Consider the following 13,072-nt stretch of genomic DNA (forward strand, 5'->3'; position numbering starts at 1 on the left):
GCTGGCTGAGATAATGCTTTTGAGAATCCTGACTCTGATAATCAGCTGTCCTTGGCGGTTGTCTTCTCCTCCTTTTTCTCTTCCTTCTTTATTTTTTGGTTTTCTGAGACAGGGTTTCGCTGTGTAGCCCTGGCTACCCTGGACTCGCTTTGTAGACCAGACTGGCCTCGAACTCACAGAGATCCACGCATGGGCCTCTGTCTCCCGAGTGCTGGGATTACAGGCGTGCGCCACCATGTCTGGCCCAGTAGTCTATTTTTTTTTTTTTCCGAGACAGGGTCTCTCTGTGTAGCCTTGGCTGTCCTGGACTCGCTTTGTAGACCAGGCTGGCCTGGAACTCACAGTGATCCACCAGTCTCTGCCTCCCGAGTGCTGGGATTAAAGGCATGTGCCACCACCGCCCGGCCAGTAGTCTATTTTTAAGACTATCACTGATAGAGCATGAAGTCTACTTGCATATGTAATATATGTAAGTACTTATATGTTATATTTACATCAAATATTTGTTATGTTTCAGTTATCTGAAAGTAATTGAGAGTTTCCAATTTAAAAATCAAAAGCCTTAGCAAAGATTAGGAAGTCTGGCAAAACAGGAATTTGTCTTGCTTTTGAATAAAAAAAACCTGATTTGGTGTGTGTGTGTGTGTGTGTGTATGTGTGTGTGACACATGTATAGCTAATTAAAAGTTTTAGTGTGCATGTGCATGTGCGGAAGCTAAAGGACGACCTTGTGGAGTTTCCTCAGTGCTTCCGCCTTCCATGGGATCCATAGGTTGAACTCAGGTCGTCAGGCTTGTGCCGTGAGTGCCTTTACCCACTGAACCCCCCTTTCATCCTCATCCCGTCTTTGCTCTGACTGCTTTGAAGTAAGAGTGACTGAGCTTTATTTTTGTGCTGTACTTTCAGTTGTCTTTTGTTTTGTTTTTTTTTGTTTTTTTTTTGTTTTTGTTTTTTCGAGACAGGGTTTCTCTGTGTAGCCTTGGCTGTCCTGGACTCAATTTGTAGACCAGGCTGGCCTCGAACTCACAGTGATCCACCTGCTTCTGCCTCCCGAGTGCTGGGATTAAAGGCGTGCGCCACCACGCCCGGCTTCAGTTGTCTTATCATGTCTGAATTTGCTTTTTCACTTTCCTTTGTGGAAATATACCTTATGGTGGAAGCGTTCTTGTAAACACAAGTCTGTCAGGTGTATTTATAAATAATATAGTCTAAAAAATTACACAGAAATCATGCATGCATATGGTAAGTTAAATTGAGCTACGCTTGAGTATATGTGTGTATATATATGTGAGTGTGTATGTATATACTCAAATATATATATGTATATGTGTATATATATATGTGCAGTACCCACCACCCACATTAGGTGGCTCACACCTGCCTGTAACTCCTGGTCTTCTGGCTTCTGTGGGTAACTGCACATGTCTATGACATTTACACAGACAAAATGTGTACTAAAAAGAACAAGGTTGAAAACAAACACTGTCATGTCACCCTCTCCCCCATGGCCCGTTCTTCCTTCATCTCTAGTTCTGGTCTCCTGCATGGCTTTGGCAAACAGCTGGGTGTCATTTAGTTTTTGGAAGACCCCTCTGATCCTAAAGTATATGGCGACGGCAGAAGTTGAGTGAGAAATCCAGACAGATACTGGATGCCTGTTCTGCTCTGCGGAGACGTGAAGCGTTAGTGACAGTCTGAACACTTAGACAGTTAGTCTTGTGGTCAGGCTGGAGAAAGTTTTGGTTTGTTGACCATTTATTTTTTGTTTTGTTTAATTATTTTGTGTGTTTTGAGACAAGGTCTGTGTAGCCCTGGCTGTCCTGGAACTCACTCTGTAGATCAGGCCGGCATCTGCCTCCCAAATGCTGGCATCAAAGATGTGCACCACCACTGTCTGTCAATCATCGTCTTCATCATTATTATTAAATACTTATTTATTACACATGCAGTGTTCTGCTGTGTGCCGAAGAGGGCATCAGATCTCATTACAGATGGTTGTGAGCCACCACGTGGTTGCTGGGAATTGAACTCAGGACCTCTAGAAGAGCAAGTGGCGCTCTTAACCACTGAGCCATCATTCCAGCCCAAAACATTTTTTAATAAAACATTTTTTATATTTATTTTATGTATATGAATATTTTATCTGCATGTATGTGTATTACATGCATGTCTGATGTTCTTGGAGACAGAAAGTGCTCTGCATCCCTTGGAGTTGTAGTTACAAAAGATGTGAGCCACTCCTGTGTACTGGGAATCCCTGGTCCTCTGCATGAGCATTACGTGCTGAGCCATCTCTCCATCCCCAACCTTGGACCTTTGGTCCACCTGCCTCCACTTCTTGAGTACTGGGATTATAGACATGTGTCACCATGCCAGTTCCAGGTATTGGACTCAGGACTTTATGAATGCTAGGCAAGCACTGTGCTCCCTAACTTTTCCATTTTCCAGATGAGGAAATGTAGGCCTGGAGAACTGCCTTGCCCAAGGTCACACAACTCAGTATAGGAGCGTGAAAGCTTTTCTCTCTAGAGGCTTGTGTCAGGCCTTTTGGTCCATGGCTAGTCTGCTACATCAGATTGAGTGCAGAAAGGCCAGATGCTGTGAGTGGTGGATACAGCTGCTTCTGAAATGGTACATCAGTAGCTAGTCGTTGTTGTCACTTTGTTGTGTATTTTTTGGAGACGGTATTGACGTATAGAGATTCTCCTGCCTTAGTCCTTCGAGCACTGGGATTAGAGATTAGAGGTGTACCAGCGTAGCTGGCAATCTGTGGTATTTAAAAGCTTTTTTTCTCTCTTTCAGAAAGTATAAAGAGCTCTGATGGGCTGTTTGGGTGGTCCCCAGTGCAGTGAGCTGCAGGTGAGTATAGATGCCTGAGGAGAACACTCAGCAATTCCTGAAGAAGACACAGGAGGGAGACCTCGTCTCATCTTTCTCCTTTTACTAATTTTTTTTTTCTGAGACAGGGTTTCTCTGTGAAGCCTTGGCTGTCCTGGACTTACTTTGTAGACCAGGCTGGCCTTGAACTCACAGAGATCCGCCTGCCTCTGCTTCCTGAGTGCTGGGGTTAAAGGTGTGTGCCACCACTCCCAGCTAACTTTCTTTTCTTTTCTTTTTTTGGTTTTTGAGACAGGGTTTCATCATGTAGCCTTGGCTGTCCTGGACTCACTATGTAGACCAGGCTGGCCTCGAACTCACAACAATCTGCCTGCCACTGCCTCCCAAGTGCTGGGATTCTAGGCATGTGCCAACATGCCTGGCCTTTTTTTTTTTTTTAAAGATTTATTTAATTATTATGTATACAGTATTCCACCTGCATTTACACCCCCCAGGCCAGAAGAGGGCACCAGATCACATTACAGATGGTTGTGAGTCACCATTTGGTTACTGGGAATATAACTCAGGACCTTTGGAAGAGCAGCCATTGCTCTTAACCTCTGAGCCATCTCTCCAGCCCCTAATTTTCTAAATATACAAAATAATAGTACTCACAGTAATCCTCCTGCCTCTCCTTCCCAAGTGCTGAGATTAAAGGTGTGCGCCACCATGAGTCTCTTTTAACTGCAACTGTCCCTGCTGAGTCAGCACAGTGTTCTTTCAACTCCTCTGACGGGAACACAGGAAGCTTGTATACTTTTCAAGTTTACAGTAACTTGTGGGCGTGGCTCCTTAGTCATTAATTACATTAACACATGGTTGTTGTCCTTTGTCAATTGAGTATGTGTGGGTTTTGTGTGATTTGTCTTCGTGGAGATGATTGGAAGCTTATTTGAGATGAATTATTGGTCATTGAAAACTAAGATGAGAGCCGGGAGTGGTGGTTCACGCCTTTAATCCCAGCACTCGGGAGGAAGAGGCAGGCGGATCACTGTGAGTTCGAGGCCAGCCTGGTCTACAAAGCAAGTCCAGGACAGCCAAGGCTACACAGAGAAACCCTGTCTCAAAAAACCAAAAAAAAAAAAAAAAAAAAAAGGAGAAAACTAAGATGACCAGGCTGTGTTGGCTCATACTTTTAATTTCAGCACTTAGGAGGTAGAGGCAGGCAGATCTCTTGGAGTTGGAGGCCAACCTGAGTTACAAAGCGAGTTCTAGGATAGCCAGGGCTACACAGAGAAAACATGTCTGAAAAACTAAAAAGAAAAAAGATTGGCAGAGGGGTTCATGCCTGAAACCTCAGTACTCGGGAAGACTAGAGAGTTGCTAGCTAAAGACTCTTGGATTGTATGGGGAATCCCAGGCCACCCTGAGACTGTTTTAAAATCTAATAAAAATTGGCATGATGGGTTGTTCCTGACTCAGCGTTAGGAAGGCCGAAGCAGGAGGCTTGACCCTGTTTGGGGGGGGGGGAGGGGGCGGGGAGGGAAAGAAAACCGAGGTGGAGGTAACCATGGTCATCCGACAAGGAGCGCACACGTATGTGTGTGTGACAGATCCTTGGTAATAGCCTTTCTCTGCTGACGAAATGAGCCAATTCAAGGCAGATTAAAGCACAAAGGCAGCTCTTGGTCGGGTTTACCTGCCTCAAGGAATGGGGTTGGGGGAGAGAGGGAGGAAGGGGAAGAGAAAAAGAGAGAAAGAGTGAGTGCGTGCAGGGAGAGAGAAAATGTGGAGAGAGCCAGGGTACCAAAATGTCTGGAGTCTATAGGGAAGCTCCTGCCCCTGGGCTGGAAAGTTCAGGGTAGAGGGCAGGGTGTGCCAGCCATGCCCCATAACAGATAGGGACTACTGAGGGATGCTGGGAAAACACGGAGACCAGGTCCACTCTGGTTTGTTAAATATGCACCTCAGCTGCTTGTCCCAGATCTGAAACCCAACAGTCTAGCCTTTTGTTGATAATAAATGCATACCATAATTTTCAGACGGTAAGACACACTTTTTCCTCCCAAAAGTTGGGGGGTGGATTATGGTGTGTCTTATGGTCCCATTACTGTTTTTCTTGTTTACTGCTATAAAAACTGGGTGTGTCTTATGGTCAGGTGTGTCTTATGGTCTGAGAAATACATTAATGGGCTACATAATTGTCTTGACTACTTCTTGCTAACATTGGGGCGTCAGTGATGGTGGGGAGGGCAAGAAGCTGCCATGTTGGCCAAGTCCAGGACGAGCAAGCAGGCTGTTTTACTTGTTGTCCAGGGTCTGTGGGAACAGCTGGGAAAGTGCAGGCCCAGTTGAAGCAGTCTGTGGGGCTAGACGGGAGCTCCTGCGTTCCAGATGTAGATCTCGAAACACCTGGACCTGGCAGGATGGTGGAATATATATATATATTAGGGGCAGAATATGAAGTTAGATAGAGGTATGTTAAATATGAGCCTCAGCAGCCCGTCCCGGATCTGAAAGCCAGCATGCTGCAGCTGGGGTCACAGGCCATTGTCAGCCACCTGACACTGCTGCTGGGAACAGAGCTCTGGTCTGTTGCAAAAGCAGAGCATGTTCGTGAAGCCATCGTTGCCATCCCTGGACCTTTCTTAGTATTGAAATTATTCAATGTTTGTGTTTATTACCTAGAAACACTTGATTTTCTTTTGGACATTCCATTTCAAAATACTCATACTGCAAATTATGATATGTAATAATTTGATGCTTTAAAAACTTAGTAAGTGTTGATGAACATTTCATGTTAAAAATTTTGTAATTTTAAGCTGAATGTAGTGTTGCATGCCTTTAGTCCCATGACTGGGGGTAGGGGGAGGGGCTCGCAAAAAGGCAGGCAGATCTCCAAGTTGGAGGCCACCCTGGTCTACAGAGCAAGTCTAGGACAGCCAGACCTACTCAGAGAAACCCTATTTCAAAAAACAAACAAAGAAAAATAAAATAAATTTCACAATTTTAATTTACACATGCAAATCTTGCAGAAATAATCTTATCCAGTTTAGACTGGCTCTAGACTATCTATCTGGCATGACCTTGAATTTCTCTCCTGCTTCCTTCTCCTGATTACAGGTGTAGGTACCATGACAGTTAATGTGGTACTGGGACTTGAACCCAGGGCTTTGTGCATGGTAGACAAGTACTGTTAGCTGAACTGCATTGCCAAGTCTATCAACATCTGTCTTTTTGCATTAGTTATTTATGCTACTGGCTGGTTTTCAGCTCTCCATTAAAAAAAGATTTATTTAAAAAATTTTATGTATGAGTATTCTGTCTGCACGTACACCTGCACACCAGAAGAGGTCCTCAGAGCACATTATAGATGATTGTGAGCCACCATGTGGTTGCTGGGAATTGAACTCAGGACTTCTCGGGGAGCAGCCATTGCTCATAATTTCTGAGGCATCTCTCCATCCAGTTAATTCTTTAATCTACATCCATAGGTGGAAAAATATATTTATGTATGTGTGTATATGTATGTGTGCATATACACACACATATCTTCTGACTGTATCTCTAGGATAAATTTTGGAGTAAAAGGATATTTATGTTAATGCATATTGTTGTTGTTATTGTTGTTTTTCTGCTGAGACAGGGCTTCCCTGTGTAGCCTTGGCTGTCCAGAACTCCTTAGTAGACTAGGCTGGCCTTGAACTCACAGAGATCCACCTGCCTCTGCCTCCCAAGTGCTGGGATTAAAGGCATATGCCATCACACCCAACTAATGCATGTTTTTATGGATTCTGATGTATTGTTTGACAGTAGCACCAATGATGTCATGCCAGTTTGGACTAACAGCAAATACAGATGTTCCTGTTGCACTATAAGTAGGATGGAATTCCATTTTCCTGTAAACATCCCTTTTTCTGATTTAGTATAAATTTTAGTATAAAATAGCTCTTATATCTCATTGATCTTTAAATTTATGTTTAACTATTTTGACTCATCTTTGTTCTTTTATTTATTTTTTCTTTTTTTTAACATTTTATTTATTTTAAAGATTTATTTATTATGTATACAGTGCTCTGCCTATAAGACAGCATCCTATCACATTACAAATGGTTGTGAGCCACCATGTGATTGTTGGGAATTGAACTCAGGACCTCTGGAAGAGCAGTCAGTGCTCTTAACCTTTGAGCCACCTCTCCAGCCCCCATTTCTTTCTTTTTTTTTAAAGGTAAGATTTCTCTGTGTAGTCTTGGCTGTCCTGGACTCCCTGTGTAGACCTGGTTGGCCTGGAACTCACAGAAATCCACCTGCCTCTGCCTCTGGAGTGCTGGGACTGAAGGCGTGCGCCACCACGCCCAGCCTATCCTTTTCTCTTGTATTGTTATGCAATCAAAGTCAGTGTGGGCTTTGCATGGTAAGGCAAGTATAGGCAGCTATAGATAACGGACAGGAAGATAGCCAGACGCCTCAGTGGAACAGCTTGTAATGAGGCTGTAGTCTGAGTGGGTACGTAAAATTGGGCGTTGTGGTTGAAGGGGGACAGTTGGTGATTCCAGTATTCGCCTTAGCAGGTACTTATTGGACACTGGTACCACAGGGCTGCATCTTGCGAGTGCTTCCGTTATCATGAAGGAATGCTCTGGGGTGAAGGAGGCAAGTTTGAATTTATTTATTTATTATTTTGGTTTTTTCTTTTCCTTTTTATTTATTTTTATTATTATGTATATATTGTTGTCTGCTTGTTCACTTGTAGGCCAGAAGAGGGCACCAGGTTACATTATAGATGGTTGTGAGCCACCATTTGCTGGGAATTGAACTTTTTTGTTTTTTTCGAAACAGAATTTCTCTTGTAGTCCTGACTGTCCTGAACTTACTTTGTAGACCAGGCTGAGCTCGAACTCAGAGATCCAATCTGCCTCTGCCTCCTGAATGCTGGGATTAAAGCCGTGCGCCAGCCGCCATGCCCAGCTGTGAGCTTGAATTTAATCAGTTAGGGCTTTAGGCTTCTGCTGCCCCTGTGGCCGAGGACACCACGGGGGCAGGACATCCCTCAGTCCTTCATGGCGCGCTGTGCCTCAGCACACTCTTTGAGAAACTGTTGTAAGAGTTGGGAGCAGAGGGAAGTGTAGTCCCTGCTGGAAAGGAACTATCCGTCTTGTAAAGAGAATAGAGGTATCAGGACATGAAAGAACAGGAAAGAGTGAGGTCCAGACTTAGAGCAGCTTTGGATGAAATCCTTGGGGGGCTTGACGGGGGATAATGCAGCCTTCTTGGGGATACTGAGGAACATTCCAGCCTGAAGGGGTGCATGTAAATCCCATGAAGACGATGAGCAAATCCTAATTACATGCATCCTGAGAGAGGAATGGAACAGAGTAGGACGTGATGCCCCCTGCAGTCAGGACTGTGAGGGGATGGGTTGGGAGGCAGGAGGGTGAGGGGGTCAGAGACTAGTCGGATTCATGATAGTGAAGTGAAGGGTGACGGGAGCTTGAGTTGCTGGTTTTGGAAAGTAGTAGTGGATGTAGGAAGTATTTTGAAGACTGATGGGGAGAGGCGGTGACTGGTGGGCGGGGACAGAAGGCAGGTACAGTGGATCCGGTGTCTTAGGTCAGGTGAGGCTGTGATTGGGAGCCTGGAGAAGCAGACATGTGGAGAGGGTCTGTCTGTGGAGCACTTGTTTCTGTGCCTCACCCTAGAAACACGGAGGTCCTCACCCCAGCGCCAGGGCTACGGTGCTACAGTGTAGCGAATGATGCGTTTTTAACTTAGACCTTCTTATGCAAGCTTGTGGATGGAAGAATGTGGGGGGAGGCGTGCGACTGCCGGCTCCTCCGCACCTTCACCTGCGGCAAACCCCGAGCCGGAAGTGACTCTATCACCCGGACTTTGCTTGTAAGGAAAGGAGCATGGTTTGGCCTTGCTCTTCCAGACCATTACATTTTTTTTTTTTAGGTTTATTTGCTTTATGTGTGTGTGTGTGTATGTGTGTGTGTGTGAGAGCGTCTTGGCTGCGTGCATATCTGTGCGCCGTGTGCCTACCTGTGCCCGTGGAGGTCAGAAGAGGGCACCAGATCCCCTGGAACTAGACGGTTGAGCTGCCATGTGAGTGCCAGGTCCTGAAGGCAGGTCTTCTGCAAGTTCTCCTAACCACGGAGCCATCAGTCCAGCCCCGATCTTAGAGTTAAAGGAAAAGTGAGAAAGAACCCAAGTGGCGAGGCTACACAGGAGGAGGAATAACCCACCCGAAGGGAAGGAAAGCAACTGCAGAATTTCTTGTTGCCTCCCTTGTGTTAGGTCTCCTGAGACGCTAAGCCTTTTTATTTTTGCCATAATAAAACTTGCTCCTTGTTGAGAATTGTAAAGTACAGATTAATTGAGAGAAACTACAACTGTACCACTCAGAGCTTCCCATTTGTACTTTTAATAAGCATCTGGAGTAATTTCAGACTTACAGAGGAGGTGCAGATGCAACCGCAGTCCTCATGTAAGCAACATCCAGCTTCCTCCACAGTTAGCTTGTCCCATTTCCAAGGCACCTTTGTCAGACCTAAGGAACATCATTGCTAGGTTACTATTAACTATTTACGTCTCAGCAGATCCCTCTCCCCCCCCCTCCCTCTCTCTCTCTCTCTCTCCCCCCTCCCTCTCTCCCTTTCTCCCTCTCCCGGGACTGACTTTCTTTCTTTTTTAAGATTTATTTATTTGTTATGAAGTATACAGTGCTCTGCCTGCATGTACATCTGCAGGCCAGAAGAGATGCATTTGGAGTTTAGAAGCATTACCACTTTGTGCAAGAGGGAATGCAAAATGGAAGGTCGTTGATAAACTTGATTTCTTCTCATTTTCTTTCAGAAGTTTAGTCTCTTCTAATGTTTCTTGTATGGTTAGCAGTTAAAAAAGATTGTTTTTACACTATCATTGTGTAAGTGTGCACCTGCATGTGTGCCTGTGCGTATGTGACAGTGGACAGTTTGTTGAGAACGAATGGGAGTCAGTTCTCTTCCTCCACCATGTGGGTCCAGGGGAGGAAACTCAGATCATCAGGCCTGTCTCTCTGACCCTTTTATTTTATTTTCATTTTTTTTTCCTTTCTTTTTCCGAGTGTAAAAGGGGATAAAAATGGCAGAAATCATGAGTCTGTTCATATAAGAGGCAGTGTTGGGTAGACAAGTACCTTACATACTGTATATAGTCCAAGGTGGTAGATATGAGAGGCTCAGTAGTTCTGTAGGAAGGCAGCTGGTTTGAGGTGGCCCCTGAAAGGAGGACAGGATGTCGGTAGGTACAGAGAGAAGCTGGGAAGAAAGCTGTGGGCAGGGTAGCCTGGTTGCCTAAGGCCTGGCTGCACTTGGGTTGAGAAAGTTAGATTGTGAGTGGCCCAGGTGGCAGGAAATGAGTTCTGGGTATTGCTAGGTGGGCATCTTGGAATCCTGTGTCCTCTGGGGGGTGGGGGTATAGTGGCTCTTAACTTTTTCTCCCAGAGGAAGCCTAAAAGTTGTACCACATGGTGAGTGGGGCTGGCCAGGCTAGTCCCAATACACTGTGTCTTGGCCCACCTCATGCTTTCTGCTGTGTCTGCCAGGCTGTGCTGCTCAGCAGAACTTTCTTTCTGTGGTCATAGCTCACTGACTTTGTAATATAGTCTTAGGCTAATACTGGAAATCCCACAGGCAAACTGTAGGCACATTACTAGTTTTTAAAAAAGTGGATTTCAATTTTTTTCTAGTAGTTCTTCTCTTTAGAATGTTAATATTCTTTGTTTTGTAAAGAAATTTAAAAATATTTAATAATGGGACTGGAGAGATGTCTCAGTGGTTAAGAACACTGGCTGCTCTTCCAAAAGGATTTGGGTTCAAATCCCTGTACCCAGATGGCAGTTCATAGATATCTGTATTTTCAGTTCCAGGGGACTTGGTACCCTCAACAGACACACATGGAGGCAGAACGCCAATGTTAAAAAAAAATTAGTATGACCAAATCTATTAATTAACATTTTTTGTTTAATATGACTAGAATCCAGTTATTAATAAGCTTTTACATTTATTGTTTTTGTGCATATGTATATATGTGAGTGTGCTTACATGTATGCATACATGTGGGCAGGTGCAGGTCAGGGGACAGTGTGGCAGGCGTTGGTTCTTTGCTTCCGCCATGTGGGTCCCAGTACCAGCCCTGTGCGAGACTTTGTCCAGGGTGGCCCTGAATTCTGCTGTGTAGCTGAGAATGCCTTTGAACGTCTCGTCTTCCTGCCTCCACCTCCTGAGTGTTGGGATTACGGGCATGTGTCATCATCCAATGATGTTGGTACTCAAACCCGTGTATGCTAGGCAGGCATTGTACCAGCTGAGCCACACCCCTCAGCCCCAAGAGCCTTGCATGTTATTTTGTCCTTTAAGTTCTTCTGTGCCTTTCTTGTTTATTTATAGTACTGACCCCCCACCCCCCAACCCCAAAGAGAAGAGTCAGTGATGGCTGTTAGGAATTTCAGTGGAAGAAGAGAGGATAGTGACTAGAACACCCTTTACAAGTGCACACCGGTCCTTTAATTGTGCAGTAGGCAGCTTGTGTTGATAGAGGGAAGATAGAAGGCAGATGTGAAAATTGTCCTGAGTTTCGAGTGACGACATTTGTTGGCTCCTGGAGTTTGATCACTGTTGCTGTTTGCCCTTTAAATCCTGTCTCTAATCAGATAAAGGAGGGAGAGCTTTTGAGATGAAAGAGCGCTGTGGTCACACTGACAAGAGAGGTTAGAGTAAGGAATGCAACCGGTTAGTTTTGTATCTGTGTGTGTGTTTGCATGTGTAGTGTGTACACACTTGTGAAGGGTTGGAGGTCCTCCTCAGTTGCTTTCTATCTTAGTTTCTTTCTTTCTTTTTCTTTTTCTTTCTTTCTTTCTTTTTTTTGGTTTGTGAGACAGGGTTTCTTGGCTGTCCTGGACTCGCTGTGTAGACCAGGCGGGCCTTGAACTCACAGCGAGCTACCTGCCTCTGCCTCCCAAGTGCTGGGATCAAAGGCATGCGCCACCACACCTGGCTCTTAGTAGTTGTTGGTTGTTTTTTTTTTTTTTTTTTTTTTTTTTTTTTTTTTGAGACAGGATTTCTCTGTGTAGCTTTGGCTATTCACTTTGTAGACCAGGCTGGTCTCAAACTCACAGTGACCCGCCAGCCTCTGCCTGCCACCACGTCAGGCCCATTTTTGTTTTTTGTTTTTTAAGATTATTTATTATTATACAGTGTTCTGCCTGCATGGACCTCTGCAGGCCAGAAGAGGGCATCAGATCATATTATAGATGGTTGTGAGCCACCATTTGGTTGCTGGGGATTGAACTCAGGACCTTTGGAAGAGCAGGCAGTGCTCTTAACCTTTGAGACATCTCTCCGGCCCTCTTAGTTTCTTTTGAGACAAGGTTTCTCACAGGCCAGAGCTCACTAATCGGCTGGCAGGCAAGCCCAAGGGGTCCTATACCTCTGCTTACCCTGGCTAGGATTATAACTGCACAACTTTACATGGATTCTGGGAACTGTGAGTTGGAGCCCACCTGGTCAACAGAGCAGAGAGGTCCAAGGCTTCTCAAGGAAACGAGAATAGATTCATGACTTGATTTTAAGGAGGTCTGCTGATCATTGCTGCTGCCACAGACTTGGCTTCCTGTTATCTGGTGTCTGCTAGCTGCACTGTGGTACACTGTTGGCTTCATTTTTCTTCCAGTATTTACTTTGGACCCAAAACAGCCATCTAGCTACGGTGGCATTCTTCAGAGGCATCCTGTGTTTTGTACTAGATGACCTTCAACAGTTGGTGTGTTTGGAGCTGGTCCTTCCCAGGCTGTATTCTTCAACCTAAGGAAGAGGAAGGGAAATGCAAGCACCTTTTGTTTATAAATAACCCACTTATTTTGTATCTGGTTTTTTCCCCAGTTTCTAAAGGATTCCAACTGTGACACTAAGATTTATCTTTATTTTATTATTTTTAATGTATTGGTATTTTTTAAAAAAGATTTATTTATTATTATGTATACAGTGTTGTCTGCATGTACCTGTGCAGGCCAGAAGAGGGCATCAGGTTACATTATTGATGGTTGTGAGCCACCATGTGGTTGCTAGGAATTGAACTCAGGACCTTTGGAAGAACAGGCAGTGCTCTTAACCACTGAGCCATCTCTCCAGCCCTGTATTGGTATTATTAATACTCTGTTTCTATTTAATTTTTAATTTTTGTTTTTTGAGATAAGGTTTCTCCATGTAGCTTTGGC

General features: G+C 44.6%; 1 protein-coding gene across 6 annotated transcripts in view; it reads left to right on the forward strand.

The window, feature by feature from the left end:
• The window catches only part of HELZ (helicase with zinc finger), a 140,828-nt gene that overhangs the window by 8,238 nt on the left and 119,518 nt on the right, over window positions 1-13,072 (forward strand). For all 6 annotated transcript variants that reach the window (XM_084748496.1, XM_084748495.1, XM_084748494.1 and 3 more), the window contains exon 3: window positions 2,803-2,859. The gene's annotated coding sequence lies outside the window, so the exon portion shown is untranslated. The remainder of the gene's footprint in view (window positions 1-2,802; window positions 2,860-13,072) is intronic.

The sequence above is a fragment of the Acomys minous genome (assembly GCF_964271855.1).
Source record: "Acomys minous genome assembly, chromosome: 12".
In the NCBI taxonomy this organism is placed as follows: Eukaryota; Metazoa; Chordata; class Mammalia; order Rodentia; family Muridae; genus Acomys; species Acomys minous.